Here is a 23212-nt window from a genome sequence, read left to right on the forward strand (position 1 = left end):
CCGCGAATTCGGTGGTTTTTGCACGATGCTTTGGACAATGGGAGGTGGTCGGGTCTTATAGCTGGTCTTGCGAAAATCTCGGCGGGGTTGGAGCCTTGGAGGTAGGGTCGCGGACTCCGTTGCCCGGGTCAGCGAGATCACCGCGCGGATTTTACTCCCTGGTTTGTTGAGCTCCGCCAGCGACGAACGAGGACGAAGACCCTGCGAGCCCAGCGTTCTCTGCCGCGCGAGGTCCGCGGTTCAGTGTAATGGCGCGGCAGAGGGAGCGGCTGACGGGGCGGGCCCTCCAGTCAGTGCGCGCGCAGAAGCAGGCTTCTGTTGCGCGGATGTTGAGCCCCGCGGTGTGCGCGGGATTCGTTGAGACCGAATCCGCGAGGTCAGGGACAGTCCTGATAGAGATGGTCCACCAGTCAGCGAAATAGGAGAGGTGTACATGAGCGGGTGTTAGGTGAGGCTGAGCAGAGGGGACCACCTGTTAGAGAGCACGACACATGCCTGACCGATGCGGGGAGAGATGAAGACGGTGCTAACCCGTGGGTCCCACGTGGAAGTGGCTATCAGTGCATGAGGTGGGCTGGCGCGACAGGATTTAGGTGAGCCGAGGGGAACCGAATTCGGCCCAAGTGGTCGTTTCGTTTTGTTCTCTTTTTATTTTATTTTATTTTCCTTTCCAAATTTAAGAGTCTAATTCAAATTCTGTTTGAGCTTCAGTTTTCCAAATATCTAATAAAAATCTTAATATGAAGATAACGCCTATTATTTATTTATTTATTTATTTATAATATATATACTTTTATAGTGTATATTCTTTTTCCTTTACTTCTCTTTTCTTATTTCCCTTTCTATTTTCAAATTCTACTTTTCAAACCTAACTTGTCTTCCAAATTTGAGTACGATTGCAACAATACAAGACCTCCAGCATGATATGCATATTTCTATATTTATTATTTTATTTCATTATTATCATTTTTCTTCTACCAATTTTGGGCTTTACACTAGGGATGTCTAGCATGTCGTCCTCGGATCTTTGGACGATTGTCATCACTTCTACATTGCAATAATATTCTGGAATGTCACTTCCATGGAACTTGTGTCCTAGGATCGCATGGTCTGTGGCTACTTTCTTCGTACGATGATTGTTAATACCATGTCTTATAACTAGTGTGCACGCCACAGGCGTTGTGATGTCATTAACTGGATATCGGACCTTATTTCCCGTTCACGCGATAGAGCTTGGGACGGTCGTATAATCGCTGGAAGACATCAGTTGAGCCGCTGGAATTATTTGCATCTGTGGAGTGGTCATCTGTTGAACAAACATCGCACTCGTCAATTGCTGCATCAATTCTGGTGGAGAATTCGATAGCATTTGAGACATCAGGTCTTTATCTCTTTCTTAGCCTCCTCCTTAAAATAATCTGCCATATGTTCCTTGTATCGATCATGTTTTTTATACAGACCTTCCTACTATGGTTCGAATACTTCCTTCCATCCTTCCTTAGATGAGGTTCCTCGTACACAACCAGGATGCTTAGGGTTACCGAGACCAGCCGTTACAAACTGCTTCATTATGTATTCCTGCACAAGTTCTTCTGAACCTCGAGGCAAAACGAACCTCGTAAATAGCTTATTCCACATTTGATTCTTGACATCATCTGACGCATATTTCCACTGTCGGATTGTGATGTCAAGATTATCTCTAACTAAGAACCCAAGGGCATTCTGAAACTTAGGCAATGCCTCCTCTAGAGAAAAGGGCTGACCTTTCGGGCTCACATCTGAGATTATATATGTATTGTCAGGAAACTTGTTCAGTCCTCTATCACCTCGTTTATGATCGCTCTGCTTCCTTTTCCTTGACCTCTCGATGGTTGTCTCGGTCGGTTCAGGTTCCAGTGTGTCTTCGTATCGTGCAGCAGCATCATCTCTAACTAAGAACCCAAGGTATTTGTTTACCTTGGGTTCAATAGTTGTTCATATTCACATGTTCCTTTATCTTACATATATGGTTTTTAGGACTGCATTGGTGCCATTGATGGTACCCATGTGCTGGCAAGGGTGCTTAGACACATGTAGCAAGGTTTTAGGGGTGGTAAAACTAAGCCCACACAAAATGTGATGGTTGCTGTGGACTTTGACCTCAAGTTCAAATATGTTCTAGCTGGCTGGGAGGGGTCTTCCTATGATGCACTTATCCTAGCTAATGTCATTGAGAGGGATGATGTGTTCACTATCCCACAAGGTAATTGCACTGCCAAGTCCATAAATTTTTTGACCAAAGCAATGTCACATATGCTCAAGTAGATGTCATATTGTAGGTAAATTCTACTTGGTAGATGCCGGGTATGCATGCCACATTGGCTTTCTACCCCCTTCAGGGGGTCAAGTACCATTTGAGTGGGTTTGGGAGTATAAATTGATCTACCAATGCAAGGCAGTTGTTCAACCTCAGACACTCATCACTCAAAGTTACTATGGAGAGGGCTATAGGTGCACTAAAGAATAGGTTTCATATCCTGGACAACAAGCCCTTTCACAAGTATAAGAAGCTTGTGTTGGCATTCTCCATCCTATATAACTAGATCTTAGGCTTTGGCATTGATGAAGTAGTGCTTGATGAGGAGGGTTTCACTATCACACAACAAGATCCATGAGATGATAATGGTAGCTAGAGCCAAGAATCTAGTGCCATGGCTGCAAAGAGGGATGCCATCTGCAATGCTATGTGGGAAGGGAGGGGAACCTCTAGGATATGATGGACTATGTTATTGAATTTAGTTTGTTTACTCTCCTATGGAACTCGTGTTTGTTTGATGATAATGTAATAATACGATGGACATGGTTGAGACCAATTTTTTTCATTCACATTTGTGTTTTCTTATTTTCACCATGATTACCATGTTGATATTATTATCCCAATTTGTACAAGAAAACCAGTGGTAGGATGCCTTTAGTCCAAGATGGTGGTCAGGGTGGGTTGTTGGTGGCTATTGATGTGTTGAATGGGTTGATAAGGGCTGGTGTTGGTGCAATAGTTAGTGATGCAGATGATGATGCACTTGGTATTGGTGCTGCTCTAGCAACGACTAAACTTGTTACTATTGTTCCTTGGGGTCTTAGGGCAATGAGGTGGAACAACACCTCTAGCTTTGTTCTTAGGAGGATGGCTCAACTACTTAATGATGGTAGCAGGCCTGATAAGGTCTTTGTAGCATCCCAAAAATTCAAATCTTGGAATTTTCTCAAACTCGCTCTAAATTCAAAATGAATTTCAAATTTCATTTCAAAAGGTTTGTTTGCAAGTTGATATTAGCAAATAAAATATAGTGGTCTATATTTTCTCCAAAATCCTCCTCAAAATATCCTACAGATATTTCCCCAGTGATCCCCTCAAATTCTTTCCAGAAATACTGCCCAGATATTTCCCCAGTGATCCCCTCGAGTTCTTTCCAGAAATACTGCTCAAATATTCCACCGATAATCCTCCAGATATTTTCCTCTCGAGAAATACCTTCAGAATCATTTTTCAAGTCCCTACAAATATTTTCTTCATAACTTTCCTCATGCTCATACGTATACGTATGCCTCCGGTGTCATACGTTGAGCTCTACAAGCTAATTACACTCATATAAGACAAATCCATGCTAATCTCCCACTAATCCTCTCATCCTCCCACTAATCCTCTCATCCCTCCCCCTAATCCCCCCACCATGGCTATAAATAGAGGGGCAAGGGCCTCCTCTCATCCCACCCCAAGCCATTTCATGGCAACTCTCTCCACTCCCCCCCACACGCCCACTCCACCTCCCACACAAGCACACACTAGCACAAGGATCGTTCGGTCGTTCTTCGATCGTTCGTCCCCCTGTTCTTAATTTGTTCATTCGTTTGTCTGATCGTTCGATCGTTCGTCCGATCGTTCATGGTTCGTTCGTCCGTTCGTCTGATCGTTCGATCGTTCGTCCGTTCGTTCGTCCAAATAATCTTTTTCCTGCCGTTATGCTGCCGAAATTCCGATCGTTCGTTCGTTCGATCATTCGATCGTTCATCGTTCGTTCATAGTTCATATTCATCGTTCATCGTTCATTCATAGTCCTTATTCATCATTCTTCCAGATAATCTTTGTCCTGCCGTTATGCTGCCGAAATTCTGATCGTTCGTTCGTTCGATCATTAGATTGTTCATCGTTCGTTCATAGTTCCTATTCATCATTCATCGTTCGTTCATAGTTCATATTCATCGTTCATTGTTCGTTCATAGTCCCTATTCATCGTTCTTCCAGATAATCTTTGTCCTGCCGTTATGCTGCCGAAATTTCGATCGTTCGTTCGTCCGATCATTCGATCGTTCGTCCGTTCGTTCATAGTTCCTATTCATCGTTCATCGTTCGTTCATATTCACTTTTCAGCGTTCATCGTTCGTTCATATGGACTATTCACCATTACTATTCGGCGTTACTATTCATCATCGTTACTGTTCATCACCGTTACTATTCATTATTACTATTTATTGACACTATTCACCATCGTTACTATTCACCAACACTATTTATCATCGTTCCTATTCATCGATGATATCTATGTTAACTTTTCATCATCATTGTTCATCGTTACTATTCATCGTTACTATTCATCGATTATCCGATCACCCCAAATTTCAACTACTCATCCATCATGCTGTCCAGTCCACCTAAGACCAGCCAGACCCATATTCCAGTCATACGAACTCCGGTGACTGTGATTTTCCTTCCAGTATGAAACTTCCCATCTGGTCACCCATCCCAGGTTTCTCCAAGTTGAGCACGATTAACTTTGAGATTCCTTCGAACTAGGCTTCCAAACTCCGATTCCAATAATTCTTGTTTCTAAATTATTATCAAACTATTCCCTATCTGACCATGTCATCCCTTAAGCATGGTTCGTGTTCTAGAAAACTCCCAAAATACTCTTGTCCCATATTCTGCCTATAACTCTCCTGTTCATACTAAGTCAGACGATTCATTCGTCACTATTCTCACCAACAGTGAACTTCACTGTGCTACACCACATACACCCAGCTACCCTCTCCCTCTCCACACACTCAACACCCTCAGCCAAGGCAAACACCCCAACCACTCAGTTACTCTGCTCTGCCGGCTACACGCATAGTGTCGCTTTGCCTCCAGTCCACCCTCTTGGTAAGCACCTCCGCTCCACCACTAGTAGTATCTCAACACCACATGACACAGATTCTACTCAAGACTCTACCCATCCATATATCGCTATTCAGACCACTATACTAAATATTTGTTGGTATACTTGCTGGTTTGTATGTTTGCTTGTTCATGTCGCATAGTCATCGGAGCGTTCGTGCCGTCTCGTGGAGGCCAGATCTGCAAGTCTACGCTAGGCAGTGGAGCCAGAAGCCAGTTCCGCGAGCTCCCCTTCCCCCTTCGCCGGATAAGCACGACAAGCTCACTGGATCCTTTTGATGCATAAATTACCTATGATTTTTCAACCACAACCCTCAACATGTTATTTTATGCATAATATGATTTTGAGACAAGTTATTATGGCCACCCAGCCGCTTGCCGCAATCAATCCTTGATATATTTGTTACAAATGATTTGAGAAAAGGTGTGAGTTTTCAAAAGAAAATGCTTTTCAAAATGTGTATGATGAAGGGTTTTCACCCTTATCACCTTTGAGTAGGGATGATCAGGGACTCCCTGGTTTAGGGGAGGGCCTAAGGTGATGGCTCAGCTGGTTTAGATGTGAGCAGAAGGATTGTCCCCTCACATAAGGACCGGTTTGTCATCCTTCACTACATGTACTCATGATAAGTACAACCACTCGAGACTGTATGGGCAGTCACTCAATCTGAACTCGTACGGTCCAAACCCCAGGGTTATGAAGGCTGGGGAGCACCGGGAGGATAAGGAGGGGAATGTTTTGTCCGGTTTGGACATGGCGGTGGCCTGACTCCTTCCGGTATAACTGTTAAGTTAAGGACGTGCAAGGAAAGAAAGAGATTCGGCATTCGGGTCTTGTCGGCGTTTCGAGACCGGGGGGTCCCTAAGCCGACGAGTGAGTGTGCTGCGTGCCCCAGCCCAGATGGGTCGAGCGCGTGGGCGAGCGCGAAGGGGGGAGAGGCGAGGTGGCCGGAGACGGGCGTGAGAGAGGTGGAAGTCCCGCGGCCTTCGTGTTCGTCCCGCGCCTAGGTCGGGTGCGCTTGCAGTAGGGGGGTTACAAGCGTCCACGCGGGTGAGGGAAGCGAGCGGCCCCAAGAGAGCGCCTGTCCCGTCCTCGGTCCCGCGCGGCCAACCTTCTCTAAGAAGGCCCTGGTCCTTCCTTTTATAGTCGTAAGGAGAGGATCCAGGTGTACAATGGGGGGTGTAGCAGAGTGCTACGTGTCTAGCGGAGGGAGAGCTAGCGCCCTAAGTACATGCCAATGTGGCAGCCGGAGAGATCTTGGCACCCTGCTGGTGTGATGTCGTGGCTGTCGGAGGAGCAACGGAGCTTGGCGGAAGGACAGCTGTCGGAGCGGTCGAGTCCTTGCTGACGTCCACCTGCTTCCGTAAGAGAGCTGAGAGTCGCCGCCGTCATAGAGCTTGGGAGGCGCCATCATTGCCTATCTGGCGGAGCTGGTCAGATGGGACACCGGTCTTGTTCTCTGCGGCTCGAGTCGGCTCGGGGTAGAGTGGTGATGGCGCTCCCTGTTGACGTGGCGGGCCCGCGCCCGAGGCCGGGCGACGTGGGGGCTCCTCCGAAGCTGGGGTCGAATCTGTCTTCCGTTGCCGAGGCCGAGCCCGAGCCCCTGGGTCGGGCGAGGCGGAAGTCGTTCGGCAGAGGCCAGGGCAGAGTCCGAGCCCTGGGGTCGGGCGAGGCGGAGTTCGTCGTCTTCTGGGGCCGAGCCCGAGTCCAAGCCCTGGAGTCGGGCGGAGCGGAGTTCGCCGTCTTCCGGGTCTTAACCCGAGTCCGAGCCCTGGGGTCGGGCGGAGCGGAGTTCGCCGTCTTCCGGGTCTTAGCCCGAGTCCGAGCCCTGGGGTCGGGCGGAGCGGAGTTCGCCGTCTTCCGGGTCTTAGCCCGAGTCCGAGCCCTGGGGTCGGGCAGAGCGGAGTTCGTCGTCTTCCGGTGCGACTCCGGAGCAACGGCTAACTCCGCGCCAACGGCTACCTGCTGCGCAATAAATGCGCGCTCTGCGCGCGCAGAAGGCAGGCGCGCCCATTCCGGCGCACCGGACAATGAACAGGAGTTGTCCGGTGTGCACCGGACACCCAGGCGGGCCCACAAGTCAGAAGCTCCAACGGTCAGAATCCAACGGCAGTGATGACGTGGCAGGGGGCACCGGACTGTCCGGTGCGCCATCGAACAGACAGCCCAGCCAACGGTCAAGTTTGGTGGTTGGGGCTATAAATACCCCAACCACCCCACCATTCATTGCATCCAAGTTTTCCACTTCTCAACTACTACAAGAGCTCTAGCATTCAATTCTAGACACACCAAAGAGATCAAATCCTCTCCAATTCCACACAAAGCCCTAGTGACTAGTGAGAGTGATTTGCCGTGTTCATTTGAGCTCTTGCGCTTGGATTGCTTCTTTTCTTTCTCACTTGTTCTTGAGATCAAAACTCCATTGTAATCAAGGCAAGAGGCACCAATTGTGTGGTGGCCCTTGCGGGGAAGTTTTGTTCCCGGCTTTGATTTGAGAAGAGAAGCTCACTCGGTCTGAGGGACCGTTTGAGAGAGGGAAGGGTTGAAAGAGACCCGGCCTTTGTGGCCTCCTCAACGGGGAGTAGGTTTGCAAGAACCGAACCTCGGTAAAACAAATCCGTGTGTCTTACTTCATTATTTGCTTGCGATTTCTTTTGCGCCCTCTCTCGCGGACTCGTTTATATTTCTAACGCTAACCCGGGTTGTAGTTGTGTTTATATTTGAAAATTTCAGTTTCGCCCTATTCACCCCCCCTCTAGGCGACTATCAATTGGTATCAGAGCCCGGTGCTTCATTAGAGCCTAACCGCTCGAAGTGATGTCGGGAGATCACGCCAAGAAGGAGATGGAGACCGGCGAAAAGCCCACTACAAGCCACGGGAGCACTTCATCGGAAGAGTCCCGCACCAAGGGGAAGGAGAAGAAAAAGGACTCCTCCAAACGGAAGGAGAAAAAGTCTTCCTCTTCTCACCACAAAGAGAAGAAGGAAAAGTCTTCTTCCCACAAGCCGCATCGGAAAGGCGACAAGCACAAAAGGATGAGGAAGGTGATCTACTACGAAACCGACACTTCATCATCATCGACCTACGACTCCGATGCGCCCTCCGTCACTTCTAAGCGCCAAGAGCGCAAGAAGTATAGTAAGATCCCCCTACACTACCCTCGTATTTCCAAACATACACCTTTACTTTCCGTCCCATTAGGCAAACCACCAACTTTTGATGGTGAAGATTACGCTAGGTGGAGCGATTTAATGCGATTTCATCTAACCTCGCTCCACAAAAGTATATGGGATGTTGTTGAGTTTGGTGCACAGGTACCGTCGGTAGGGGATGAGAACTATGATGAGGATGAGGTGGCCCAAATCGAGCACTTCAACTCTCAAGCAACAACAATACTCCTCGCCTCCCTAAGTAGAGAGGAGTATAACAAAGTACAAGGGTTGAAGAGCGCCAAGGAGATTTGGGATGTGCTCAAAACCGCGCACGAGGGAGACGAGCTCACCAAGATCACCAAGCGGGAAACGATCGAGGGGGAGCTCGGTCGGTTCCGGCTTCGCAAAGGGGAGGAGCCACAACACATGTATAACCGGCTCAAGACCTTGGTGAATCAAGTGCGCAACCTCGGGAGCGTAAAGTGGGATGACCACGAGATGGTTAAGGTTATTCTAAGATCTCTTATTTTCCTTAACCCTACTCAAGTTCAATTAATCCGTGGTAATCCTAGATATACTAAAATGACCCCCGAGGAAGTTATCGGGAATTTTGTAAGTTTTGAGTGCATGATCGAAGGCTCGAGGAAGATCAACGAGCTTGATGATGCCACCACATCCGAAGCTCAACCCGTTGCATTCAAGGCAACGGAGGAGAAGAAGGAGGAGTCTACACCAAGTAGACAACCAATCGACGCCTCCAAGCTTGACAATGAGGAGATGGCGCTCGTCATCAAGAGTTTCCGCCAAATCCTCAAACAAAGGAGGGGGAAGGATTACAAGTCCCGCTCCAAGAAGGTTTGCTACAAGTGTGGTAAGCCCGGTCATTTTATTGCTAAATGTCCTATATCTAGTGACAGTGACCGAGGCGACGACAAGAAGGGGAGAAGAAAGGAGAAGAAGAGGTATTATAAGAAGAAGGGCGGCGATGCCCATGTTTGTCGCGAGTGGGACTCCGACGAGAGCTCAAGCGACTCCTCCGACGACGAGGACGCCGCCAACATCGCCGTCACCAAGGGACTCCTCTTCCCCAACGTCGGCCACAAGTGCCTCATGGCAAAGGACGGCAAAAAGAAGGTTAAATCTAAATCCTCCACTAAATATGAATCCTCTAGTGATGAAAATGCTAGTGATGAGGAAGATAATTTGCGTTCCCTTTTTGCCAACCTTAACATAGCTCAAAAGGAAAAATTGAATGAATTGGTTAGTGCTATTCATGAAAAGGATGACCTTTTGGACTCCCAAGAGGATTGTCTAATTAAAGAAAACAAGAAACATGTTAAGGTTAAAAATGCTTATGCTCTAGAAGTAGAAAAATGTCAAAAACTATCTAGTGAGCTAAGCACTTGCCGTGAGATGATTGACAACCTTAGAAATGAAAATGCTAGTTTAAATGCTAAGGTTGATTCTCATGTTTGTAATGTTTCAATTCCCAATCCTAGAGATAATAATGATGATTTGCTTGCTAGGATTGAAGAATTAAACATTTCTCTTGCTAGCCTTAGATTAGAGAATGAAAATTTGATTGCTAAGGCTAAAGATTTTGATGTTTGCAAAGTTACAATTGCCGATCTTAGAGATAAGAATGATATACTTCGTGCTAAGATTGTTGAACTTAATTCTTGCAAACCCTCTACATCTATTGTTGAGCATGTATCTATTTGTACTAGATGTAGAAATGTTGATGTTAATGCTATTCATGATCATATGGCTTTAATTAAACAACAAAATGATCATATAGCAAAACTAGATGCTAAAATTGCCGAGCACAACTTAGAAAATGAGAAATTTAAATTTGCTCGTAGCATGCTTTATAATGGGAGACGCCCGGGCATCAAGGATGGCATTGGCTTTCAAAGGAGAGACAATGTCAAAATTAATGCTTCCCTAAGAACTTGTCTAACTTTGTTAAGGGCAAGGCTCCCATGCCTCAGGATAACGAAGGCTACATTTTGTACCCTGTCGGCTATCCTGAGAGCAAAATTAGGAAAATTCATTCTAGGAAGTCTCACTCTGGCCCTAATCATGCTTTTATGAATAAGGGTGAGACATCTAGCTCTAGGCAACCAACCCGTGCCAAGTTGCCTAGAAAGAAAACTCCTAATGCATCAAATGATCATGCCATTTCATTTAAAACTTTTGATGCTTCTTATGTGCTTACTAACAAATCCGGCAAAGTAGTTGCCAAGTTTGTTGGGGGCAAACACAAGGGTTCCAAGACTTGTGTTTGGGTACCCAAAGTTCTTGTTTCTAATGCCAAAGGACCCAAAACAGTTTGGGTACCTAAAGTCAAGAACTAAATTTGTTTTGTAGGTTTATGCATCCGGGGGCTCAAGTTGGATACTCGACAGCGGGTGCACAAACCACATGACCGGGGAGAAAAGGATGTTCTCCTCATATGAGAAAAACCCAGATCCCCAACGAGCTATCACATTCGGGGATGGAAATCAAGGTTTGGTCAAAGGACTTGGTAAAATTGCAATATCTCCTGACCATTCTATTTCCAATGTTTTTCTTGTTGATTCTTTAGATTACAACTTGCTTTCTGTTTCCCAATTATGTCAAATGGGCTACAACTGTCTTTTTACTGATGTAGGTGTCACTGTCTTTAGAAGAAGTGATGATTCAATAGCATTTAAGGGTGTGTTAGAGGGTCAGCTATACTTAGTAGATTTTGATAGAGCTGAACTCGACACATGCTTAATTGCTAAGACTAACATGGGTTGGCTCTGGCACCGCCGACTAGCCCATGTTGGGATGAAGAATCTTCATAAGCTTCTAAAGGGAGAGCACATTTTAGGATTAACAAATGTTCATTTTGAGAAAGACAGGATTTGTAGCGCATGCCAGGCAGGGAAGCAAGTTGGAGTCCATCATCCACACAAGAACATCATGACGACCGACAGGCCGCTTGAGCTACTCCACATGGATCTATTCGGCCCGATTGCTTACATAAGCATCGGCGGGAGTAAGTATTGTCTTGTAATAGTGGATGATTATTCTCGCTTCACTTGGGTATTCTTTTTACAGGAAAAATCTCAAACCCAAAAGACCTTAAAGGGATTCTTGAGACGAGCTCAAAATGAGTTCGGCTTAAGGATCAAGAAAATAAGAAGCGACAACGGGACGGAGTTCAAGAACTCACAAATTGAAGGCTTTCTTGAGGAGGAGGGCATCAAGCATGAGTTCTCTTCTCCCTACACCCCTCAACAAAATGGTGTAGTGGAGAGGAAGAATCGAACTCTATTGGACATGGCAAGAACCATGCTTGATGAGTACAAGACACCGGACCGGTTTTGGGCGGAAGCGGTCAACACTGCCTGCTACGCCATCAACCGGTTATATCTTCACCGAATCCTCAAGAAGACATCATATGAACTCCTAACCGGTAAAAAGCCCAACATTTCATACTTTAGAGTTTTTGGTAGCAAATGCTTTATTCTTGTTAAAAGAGGTAGAAAATCTAAATTTGCTCCTAAAACTGTAGAAGGCTTTTTACTTGGTTATGACTCAAACACAAGGGCATATAGGGTCTTTAACAAGTCCACTGGACTAGTTGAAGTCTCATGTGACGTTGTGTTTGATGAAACTAACGGCTCTCAAGCAGAGCAAGTTGATCTTGATGAAGTAGGTAATGAAGAGGCTCCATGCATAGCGCTAAGGAACATGTCCATTGGGGATGTGTGTCCTAAGGAATCCGAAGAGCCTCCAAGTGCACAAGATCAACCATCCTCCACCACGCAAGCATCTCCACCAACTCAAAATGAGGATGAGGCTCACGTTGATGAAGGGCAAAATCAAGAAAATGAGCCACCTCAAAATGATGGCAATGATCAAGGGGGAGATGCAAATGATCAAGAAAAGGAGGATGAGGAAGAACCAAGGCCGCCACACCCAAGAGTCCACCAAGCAATACAACGAGATCACCCCGTCGACACTATCCTCGGCGACATTCATAAGGGGGTAACTACTAGATCTCGTGTTGCACATTTTTGTGAGCATTACTCGTTTGTTTCCTCTATTGAGCCACACAGGGTAGAGGAAGCACTACAAGATTCGGATTGGGTGGTGGCGATGCAAGAGGAACTCAACAATTTCACGAGGAACGAGGTATGGCATTTAGTTCCACGTCCTAACCAAAATGTTGTAGGAACCAAATGGGTCTTCCGCAACAAGCAAGATGAGCATGGTGTGGTGACAAGGAACAAAGCTCGACTCGTGGCCAAAGGGTATTCACAAGTCGAAGGTTTGGATTTCGGTGAAACCTATGCACCCGTAGCTAGGCTTGAGTCAATTCGAATATTATTAGCCTATGCTACTTACCATGGCTTTAAGCTTTATCAAATGGACGTGAAAAGTGCTTTCCTCAACGGACCAATCAAGGAAGAGGTCTATGTTGAGCAACCTCCCGGCTTTGAAGACAGTGAGTATCCTAACCATGTTTATAGGCTCTCTAAGGCGCTTTATGGGCTCAAGCAAGCCCCAAGAGCATGGTATGAATGCCTTAGAGATTTTCTTATTGCAAATGGCTTCAAAGTCGGCAAGGCCGATCCTACTTTGTTCACTAAAACTCTTAACAATGATTTGTTCGTATGCCAAATTTATGTTGATGATATTATATTTGGGTCTACTAACGAATCTACATGTGAAGAATTTAGTAGGATCATGACAAAGAAATTCGAGATGTCTATGATGGGGGAGTTGAAATATTTTCTAGGATTTCAAGTCAAGCAACTCCAAGAGGGCACCTTTATTAGCCAAACCAAGTATACTCAAGACATTCTTTGCAAGTTTGGAATGAAGGATGCCAAGCCCATCAAGACACCCATGGGAACCAATGGACATCTCGATCTCGACACGGGAGGTAAGTCCGTGGATCAAAAGGTATACCGGTCGATGATAGGTTCCTTACTCTATTTATGTGCATCTCGACCGGATATTATGCTTTCCGTTTGCATGTGTGCAAGATTCCAATCCGACCCTAAGGAATCCCACCTTACGGCCGTAAAACGAATCTTGAGATATTTGGCTTATACTCCTAAGTTTGGGCTTTGGTACCCTCGGGGATCCACATTTGATTTGATTGGTTATTCGGATGCCGATTGGGAAGGGTGCAAAATTAATAGGAAGAGCACATCGGGGACTTGCCAGTTCTTGGGAAGATCCTTGGTGTCTTGGGCTTCAAAGAAGCAAAATTCGGTCGCTCTTTCCACCGCCGAAGCTGAGTACATTGCCGCAGGTCATTGTTGCGCGCAATTGCTTTGGATGAGGCAAACCCTGCGGGACTACGGTTACAAATTAACCAAGGTCCCTTTGCTATGTGACAATGAGAGTGCAATCAAGATGGCCGACAATCCCGTCGAGCATAGCCGCACTAAGCACATAGCCATTCGGTATCATTTTCTTAGGGATCACCAACAAAAGGGAGATATCGAGATTTCTTATGTTAACACTAAAGATCAATTAGCCGATATCTTTACCAAGCCTCTTGATGAACAAACTTTTACCAAACTTAGGCATGAGCTCAATATTCTTGATTCGCGCAATTTCTTTTGCTAGATTGCACACATAGCTCATTTATATACCTTTGATCATATCTCTTTCATATGCTATGACTAATGTGCTTTTCAAGTCTATTTCACACCAAGTCATAGGTGTATTGAAAGGAAATTGGAGTCTTCGGCGAAGACAAAGGCTTCCACTTCGTAACTCATCCTTCGCCATCGCTCCAAGAAAAGGACCTTGTCTTTGGGGAGAGAGTAAAAACCCAAAGCAAAAGGACCGGACTTCGTCTTTGGTATAATCTTAACCCATTTACTTATGACCAAAGGGGAAGATAGTACTTCGAGGGCTCTAATGATTCCGTTTTTGGCGATTCATGCCAAAAAGGGGGAGAAATGAGCCCAAAGCAAAAGGACCGCACCACCACCGATTTCAAAAACTTAGTGTTGAATATTTTTCAATTGGTATCCTATTGTGTTCAAAAGGGGGAGAAAGTAGTATTTTAAAAAATGGCATATCAAAACCCTCTTGAACACTAAGAGGAGTATCTCCTTTAGGGGGAGTTTCGTTAAGTCAAAGGAAAAGCATTTGAAACAGGGGGAGAAAATTTCAAATCTTGAAAATGCTTTGCAAACTCTTATTCATTTACCTTTGACTATTTGCAAAAGATCTTTGAAATGGATTTACAAAAAGAATTTGCAAAAACAAAACATGTGGTGCAAGCGTGGTCCAAAATGTTAAATAAGAAAGAAACATTCCATGCATATCTTGTAAGTATTTATATTGGCTCAATTCCAAGCAACCTTTACACTTACATTATGCAAACTAGTTCAATTATGCACTTCTATATTTGCTTTAGTTTGTGTTGGCATCAATCACCAAAAAGGGGGAGATTGAAAGGGAATTAGGCTTACACCTAGTCCCTAATTAATTTTGGTGGTTGAATTGCCCAACACAAATAATTGGACTAACTAGTTTGCCCAAGTGTATAGTTTATACAGGTGTAAAAGGTTCACACTCAGCCAATAAAAAGACCAAGTTTTGGATTCAACAAAGGAGCAAAGGGGCAATCGAAGGCACCCCTGGTCTGGCGCACCGGACTGTCCGGTGCACCACCGGACATGTCCGGTGCACCAGGGGGACTCAAACTCCAACTCGCCACCTTCGGGAATTTCCAGAGGCACTCGCGCTATAATTCACCGGACTGTCCGGTGTACACCGGACAGTATCCGGTGCGCCAAGGAGGAGCAGCCTCAGGAACTCGCCAGCTTCGGGAAACGCCAACGGCTAGTCCGCTAAAATTCACCGGACTGTCCGGTGCGACTCCGGAGCAACGGCTAACTCCGCGCCAACGGCTACCTGCTGCGCAATAAATGCGCGCTCTGCGCGCGCAGAAGGCAGGCGCGCCCATTCCGGCGCACCGGACAATGAACAGGAGTTGTCCGGTGTGCACCGGACACCCAGGCGGGCCCACAAGTCAGAAGCTCCAACGGTCAGAATCCAACGGCAGTGATGACGTGGCAGGGGGCACCGGACTGTCCGGTGTGCACCGGACTGTCCGGTGCGCCATCGAACAGACAGCCCAGCCAACGGTCAAGTTTGGTGGTTGGGGCTATAAATACCCCAACCACCCCACCATTCATTGCATCCAAGTTTTCCACTTCTCAACTACTACAAGAGCTCTAGCATTCAATTCTAGACACACCAAAGAGATCAAATCCTCTCCAATTCCACACAAAGCCCTAGTGACTAGTGAGAGTGATTTGCCGTGTTCATTTGAGCTCTTGCGCTTGGATTGCTTCTTTTCTTTCTCACTTGTTCTTGAGATCAAAACTCCATTGTAATCAAGGCAAGAGGCACCAATTGTGTGGTGGCCCTTGCGGGGAAGTTTTGTTCCCGGCTTTGATTTGAGAAGAGAAGCTCACTCGGTCTGAGGGACCGTTTGAGAGAGGGAAGGGTTGAAAGAGACCCGGCCTTTGTGGCCTCCTCAACGGGGAGTAGGTTTGCAAGAACCGAACCTCGGTAAAACAAATCCGTGTGTCTTACTTCATTATTTGCTTGCGATTTCTTTTGCGCCCTCTCTCGCGGACTCATTTATATTTCTAACGCTAACCCGGCTTGTAGTTGTGTTTATATTTGAAAATTTCAGTTTCGCTCTATTCACCCCCCTCTAGGCGACTATCAGGAGTTCGCCGTCTTCCGGGTCTTAGCCCGAGTCCAAGCCCTAGGGTCGGGCGGAGCGGAGTTCCCTACGGCGCCCCTGGCGAGGCCTGACTGCCTGTCAGACTCACTCTGTCGAGTGGCGCTGCAGTCGGAGTGGCGCAGGCGGCGCTGTCCTTCTGTTAGACCGGTCAGTGGAGCGGCGGAGTGACGGCGGTCACTTCGGCTCTGCCGGGGGGCGCGCGTCAGGATAGTGGTGTCAGGCCACCTTTGCGTTAAATGCTCCTGCAACTTGGTCAGTCGGTGCGGCGATTTAGTCAGGGTTGCTTCTTAGCGAAGCCAAGGCCTCGGGCGAGCCGGAGATGTGTCCGCCGTTAAAAGGGGGGCCTCGGGCGAGACGGAAGTCCCTCGAGGTCGGCTGCCCGAGTCCGAGGCTAGGCTCGGGTGAAGCGTGATCGAGTCACTCGTATGGACTGATCCCTGACTTAATCGCACCCATCAGGCCTCTGCAGCTTTATGCTGATGGGGGTTACCAGCTGAGAATTAGGCGTCTTGAGGGTACCCCTAATTATGGTCCCCGACAGTAGCCCCCGAGCCTCGAAGAGAGTGTTAGCACTCGCTTGGAGGCTTTCGTCGCACTTTTTTGCAAGGGGACCAGCCTTCCTCGGTTGCATTTTATTCCGGCGGGTGCGCGCGAGCGCACCCGCCGGGTGTAGCCCCTGAGGCCTCGGAGGAGTGGTTTCACCCTTCGAGGTCTTAATGCCTTGCGTAACGCTTCGGCTGGTCTGGTTGTTCCCTCATGCGAACTGGCCGTAGCCCGGGTGCACGGTCGGGGCCCAAGTTCTCGGGCTGGTATGTTGACGCTGTCAACGGTTCGGCCGGAGCCGGGTTTGCGAGAGCAGCCCCCGAGCCTCCGCACAGGGCGAGAGGACGATCAGGGACAGACTCGACTTCTTGCATACGCCCCTACGTCGCCTTTCCGCAAGGAGGAGGGGGGAGTGCGCCATGTTACCCTCGATGGGCACCGAACATGGTGTCTCCGGTGAGCTGCAAGCGGGTAATCCGAGTGGACGTCCGTGCCCCGTTCGTTGGGGGTCGGCTAGGGGCCCAGAGGCACGCCCAAAAGTACCTGCGGGTGATCTGCCGGACCCGGTCCCCTGGCGACGGGGTCCGAGGGCTCGATGCCTCCCTCCGATGGGATTCCGTTACAAGATCGCTCTCGCTGGTCTCGGAAATGTCCTAGGGTATCTCGGGAGTGCAGCCCGAGCCTCGGTTATGTATCGAACGTACCTCTGGTCATCCCTCGCTCGGTGTCTGAGGCGACTGTGAACCCTTCGGGGGCCAGCCTTCGAACCTCTGATCAGTAATGGGCGCGGAGCCCGAGTAGCCTGAGGCGGCCATAGAGCCCTTCGGGGGGCTGGCCTTCGAACCCCTGACCAGTAGTGGGTGTCGGGCCCACACGATCTGAGGCGACTGTTGAACCCTTCGGAGGGCCAGCCTTCGAACCTCTAATCAGTAGGAAGGCTCGGAGCCCGGTTCCTTCACAGGGAAGGATCCTTTTCGGGGTATCCCCCTTTCCCGGTCCCTGTTGCAAGAGATAGAGAAAGAGGAAAAAAGGAAAAGGATACACCGTCATCACTGCCGGCCCACTTTCGACCGCATTGACCGTCGCGCCAGGCTCACGTCCCGGGACAGCGAGAGAGCCTCCTCCCACGGCGCGAAGACGGTGCGCCCGTGATCCGTTCCTCGAACGGCTCGCGCATGCGCAACGGCCGCCCCGCCAACCACTCGCCCTGTACCGCTTCACCAAGCATGAGTCGCCCCATGTCAAGGTGACGAGTGAGATATCCGTATCCCGGAGGCGTAGGAATCCCTCGGCTCGATCGGCCTTGTTGTCTGAGGCTCCTCTAGCTTAGTTAAATAGACCCCTCGGCCGCTCTTCGACGAGCCGAGGCTAGGGGTAGCGATATCAGTACGAACAGAGGCGGAGTTGGCTCGAAAATGGGAACCTGGTTGGCCGGAGCCTACCCGGGTTGTCCGTCAGCGGATCCGACGCCGGAGTCGATCAGCCGAGGCCTCGGGTCGGGCTAGCGCCCTTGGAAGATGGTTGGCCGAGGCCCCAGGGGTAGCCGGCCGAGCCGCCTGCTCGGGCCGGATTCCCGGAGAAGTCCCTGGACCGCGCCGCCGTCCGAGGCTGGGTCGGACCTTGCTGAAGACGTCGTCGATGCCGAGGGTGCTACGGCCCCCTTCAGCGTGAAGACCCGAGCCTGCAGGATCAGATTGTCTTGTAGCGTGCGCCTTCTGTGGCCGCTGAGGCCAGAAAACACACCCTCGCCGCGCTTGTAAAGCTGCGTCTCTTTTCCTCTTATTCCGAGCATCTGGACTTTTTCGTCGGTAACAGGGATGTTTGTGCGGGCGAGAGTTGCTTCTCGCGGAAGGTGATGAGTGAGGTATCCGTATCCCGGAGGCGTAGGAGTCCCTCGGCTCGGTCGGCCTTGCCGCTTACGCGTACTTTCACCCGTCCATGAGGCCCTGTCTCCGATTTAGTCGAGAAAGCTTGAAGGACCGCTTCGGCAGAAGAGCTTCCGAACGTAAAGACTTGTCCGGTCCACGGAGTCACTTTATCTGAACGCGAGTTACTTATCGCAGAAGGTGATGAGTGAGGTATCCGTATCCCGGAGGCGTAGGAGTCCCTCGGCTCGGTCAGCCTTGGCTGCTTACGTGTACTCCGTCGTTTCCAGGATCCGCTTTTCGAAGTAGTCAAAAAGCACGAAAGAAATTCTGCTAAAAAGAGATCTTTTTTCGAGGAAAAATTCGACGCAGAGGGGGTCTCCCCCCTTTTAGCCCCCGAGGGAGGGTCGGGCTTTGCCGAGGCGAGGCCGACCCTTCCTTGATGACTAAACTTTTGCGTGGGTGCGAGGTATATGAACAACTTGAAAACATCTTAAGGGTAGAAGCGACGTAGCTGTTTGATGTTCCAAGCGTTGCCGTAGACCTCGCCTTGATTGTTGGCCAGCTTGTATGTTCCGGGCTTCAGGACTTTGGCGATGACGAATGGCCCCTCCCAGGGGGGCGTGAGCTTGTGCCTCCCTCGGGCGTCTTGCCGCAGTCGAAGTACCAGATCGCCCACCTGGAGGTCTCGGGACCGGACCCCTCGGGCGTGGTAGCGTCGCAGGGACTGCTGGTACCGCGCCGAGTGTAGTAAGGCCTTGTCCCGAGCCTCTTCCAGCTGGTCCAGTGAGTCTTCTCGGCTAGCTTGGTTGCTTTGTTTGTTGTAGGCCCTCGCCCTCGGGGAGCCGTATTCCAGGTCAGTGGGCAGGATGGCCTCGGCCCCATAGACCAGGAAGAACGGCGTGAAACCCGTGGCTCGGCTTGGCGTTGTCCTTAGGCTCCAGACCACCGAGGGGAGTTCCTTCATCCATCGCTTGCCGAACTTGTTGAGGCCGTTGTAGATCCGGGGCTTGAGCCCTTGTAGAATCATGCCGTTGGCACGCTCTACTTGCCCATTCGTCATGGGATGAGCCACGGCAGCCCAGTCCACCCGGATGTGGTGGTCTTCGCAAAAATCCAAGATTTTTTTACCGGTGAACTGGGTACCGTTGTCGGTGATGATGGAGTTTGGGACCCCGAAGCGATGGATGATGTTGGTGAAGAACGCCACCGCCTGCTCAGACCTGATGCTGTTCAGGGGTCGGACCTCAATCCACTTGGAGAATTTGTCGATGGCGACCAGCAGGTGCGTGTAGCCCCCGGGCGCCTTCTGCAAGGGACCGACGAGGTCCAGACCCCATACAGCAAAGGGCCAGGTGATGGGTATCGTCTGCAGAGCCTGAGCGGGCAGGTGGGTCTGCTTCGCATAGAATTGGCACCCTTCGCAGGTGCGGACAATTCTAGTGGCGTCCGCCATCGCCGTTGGCCAGTAGAAGCCTTGCCGGAAAGCATTCCCGACAAGGGCTCGGGTGCTGCATGATGGCCGCAAGCCCCCGAGTGTATTTCTTGCAGGAGTTCCTGACCTTCGGCGATGGAGATGCATCGCTGGAGGACGCCTGAGGGGCTGCGGTGGTAGAGCTCCTCCTCATCGCCCAGCAAGACGAACGACTTGGCGCGTTGAGCTACCCGCCGAGCCTCGGCTTGGTCGAGGGGTAGCTCTCCCTGGCGGAGATATCGTAGGTACGGGGCCTGCCAATTTCGATCAGGCGTGGCCCCGCTCTGCTCTTCCTCGACGTGCAGCGCCTCGCCCTCGGGGGCCGAGGGTACCTCGGGCTGTGCCGAGGGTGCCTCGGGCTGTGCCGAGGGCACCTCGGGCTGTGCCGAGCGTGCCTCGGGCTGTTCCGAGGGTGCCTCGGGCTGTGTCGAGGGTGCCTCGGGCTCGGGAGCGTCGTTGATCTTGACGGAGGGTTGATGCAGATCCCGGGAGAAGACGTCCGGGGGGACCGTCGTTCGCCCCGAGGCTATTTTAGCCAGCTCGTCTGCAGTCTCGTTGTAGCGCCGAGCGATGTGGTTGAGCTCGAGCCCGAAGAACTTGTCTTCCAGGCGCCGAACCTCATCGCAGTAGGCCTCCATCTTCGGGTCGCGGCAGTGGGAGTTCTTCATGACTTGGTCGATGACGAGCTGTGAGTCACCGCGGGCATCGAGGCGTCTGACCCCTAGCTCGATGGCGATCCGCAACCCGTTGACCAGAGCCTCGTACTCGGCCACATTGTTGGACGCCGGGAAATGGAGGCGGAGCACGTAGCGTAGGTGCTTCCCAAGGGGCGAGATGAAGAGCAGGCCCGCGCCGGCTCCCGTCTTCATCAGCGACCCGTCGAAAAACATGGTCCAGAGCTCCGGTTGGATCGGAGCTGTCGGCAGCTGGGTGTCGACCCATTCGGCCACGAAGTCCGCCAACACCTGGGACTTGATGGCCTTCCGAGGGGCGAACGAGATTGTTCCGCCCATGATTTCCACCGCCCACTTTGCGATCCTGCCCGAGGCCTCTCGGCACTGGATGATCTCCCCCAGGGGGAAGGATGACACCACAGTTACCGGATGAGACTCGAAGTAGTGTCGTAACTTCCGCCTTGTCAGGATCACAGCATACAACAGCTTCTGAACTTGTGGGTAGCGGATCTTGGTCTCGGACAGTACTTCGCTGACGAAGTAGACTGGCCTTTGAACGGGCAATGCATGCCCTTCCTCTTGCCTCTCGACCACAATCGCGGCGCTAACCACCTGAGTGGTCGCGGCGACGTAGACCAAAAGGGCTTCTCCATCAGCTGGGGGCACCAAGACAAGCGCCTTCGTAAGGAGCGCCTTCAGGTTCCCGAGGGCTTCTTCGGCCTCAGGGGTCCAAGCGAAACACTCGGCCTTCCTTAAGAGGCGGTACAGAGGCAGACCTCTTTCGCCGAGGCGTGAGATGAAGCGGCTCAGGGCCGCAAGACTTCCCATGACCCTCTGTACGCCTTTTAAGTCCTTGATGGGTCCCATGCTGGTGATGGCTGCGATCTTCTCCGGGTTGGCTTCGATGCCTCGCTCGGAGACGATGAACCCCAGGAGCATGCCTCGGGGCACCCCGAAGACACACTTCTCAGGATTGAGCTTGACTCCTTTTGCCTTGAGACATCGGAATGTCACTTCAAGGTCGGAGAGGAGGTCGGAAGCCTTCCTTGTCTTGACTACGATGTCATCAACGTAGGCCTCGACTGTGCGACCGATGTGTTCGCCGAACACATGGTACATGCACCGCTGGTACGTCGCGCCCGCATTCCTCAAACCGAACTGCATGGTGACATAGCAGTACATGCCGAACGGCGTGATGAAAGAAGTCGCGAGCTGGTCGGACTCTTTCATCCGGATTTGGTGATACCCTGAGTAGGCATCGAGGAAGGACAGGGTTTCGCACCCAGCAGTGGAATCCACGATTTGATCGATGCGAGGCAGAGGGTAGGGAACCTTCGGACATGCTTTGTTAAGACCAGTGTAGTCTACGCACATCCGCCATCTCCCCCCTTTCTTCCTCACAAGCACAGGGTTGGCAAGCCATTCGGGATGGAATACCTCTTTGATGAACCCTGCTGCCATTAGCTTGTGGATCTCTTCGCCAATCACTCTGCGCTTCTCCTCGTCGAATCGGCGCAGAGGCTGCCTGACGGGTCGGGCTCCGGCCCGAATATCCAGCGAGTGCTCGGCGACATCCCTCGGTATGCCGGGCATGTCCGAGGGACTCCACGCAAAGACGTCGGCGTTTGCGCGGAGAAAGTCGACGAGCACTGCTTCCTATTTGGGGTCGAGCCTGGAACCGATCCGGATCTGCTTGGAGGCGTCGCCACTGGGGTCGAGTGGGACGGCCTTAACCGTCTCCGCCGGCTCGAAGTTGCCGGCATGACGCTTCACATCTGGCACCTCTTTGGAGAGGTTCTCCAGGTCGGCGATGAGGGCCTCGGACTCGGCGAGGGCCTCGGCGTACTCCACGCACTCCACGTCGCATTCGAACGCGTGTTTGTACGTGGGGCCGATGGTGATGACCCCGTTGGGGCCCGGCATCTTCAGCTTCAGGTAGGTGTAGTTGGGGACAGCCATGAACTTCGCGTAGCATGGCCTTCCCAGTACCGCGTGGTAGGTTCCTCGGAACCCGACCACCTCGAACGTCAAGGTCTCCCTTCGGAAGTTGGAGGGCGCTCCGAAGCAGACGGGGAGGTCGAGTCGTCCGAGGGGCTAGACGCGCTTCCCAGGGATGATCCCGTGGAAGGGCGCAGCGCCTGCTCGGACGGAGGACAGATCGACGCGCAAGAGCTTGAGGGTCTTGGTGTAGATGATGTTGAGGCAGCTGCCCCCATCCATCAGGACCTTGGTGAGCCTGACGTCGCCGATGACGGGGTCAACGACGAGCGGGTATTTCCCCGGGCTCGACACGTGGTCGGGGTGGTCAGCCTGGTCGAAGGTGATGGGCTTGTCGGACCAGTCTAGGTAGACTGGCGCCGCCACCTTCACCGAGCAGACCTCCCGGCGCTCTTGCTTGCGATGCCGAGCCGAGGCATTCGCCGCATGCCCACCGTAGATCATGAAGCAGTCACGGACCTCAGGGTATTCTCCTTCTTGGTGATCTTCTTTCTTGTCGTCGTCGTGGGCCCTGCCACCCTCCGCGGGTGGCCAGACCCTGTGGAAGTGGC

At 50.7% G+C, this 23212-nt stretch overlaps 1 pseudogene; it reads left to right on the top strand.

The window, feature by feature from the left end:
* Window positions 1-248: 248 nt before the first annotated feature.
* LOC118473045 (uncharacterized) overlaps window positions 249-23212 on the top strand; it is a 28720-nt pseudogene continuing 5756 nt past the window's right edge.

The sequence above is a fragment of the Zea mays genome, chromosome 7 (assembly GCF_902167145.1).
Source record: "Zea mays cultivar B73 chromosome 7, Zm-B73-REFERENCE-NAM-5.0, whole genome shotgun sequence".
Taxonomy (NCBI): Eukaryota; Viridiplantae; Streptophyta; class Magnoliopsida; order Poales; family Poaceae; genus Zea; species Zea mays.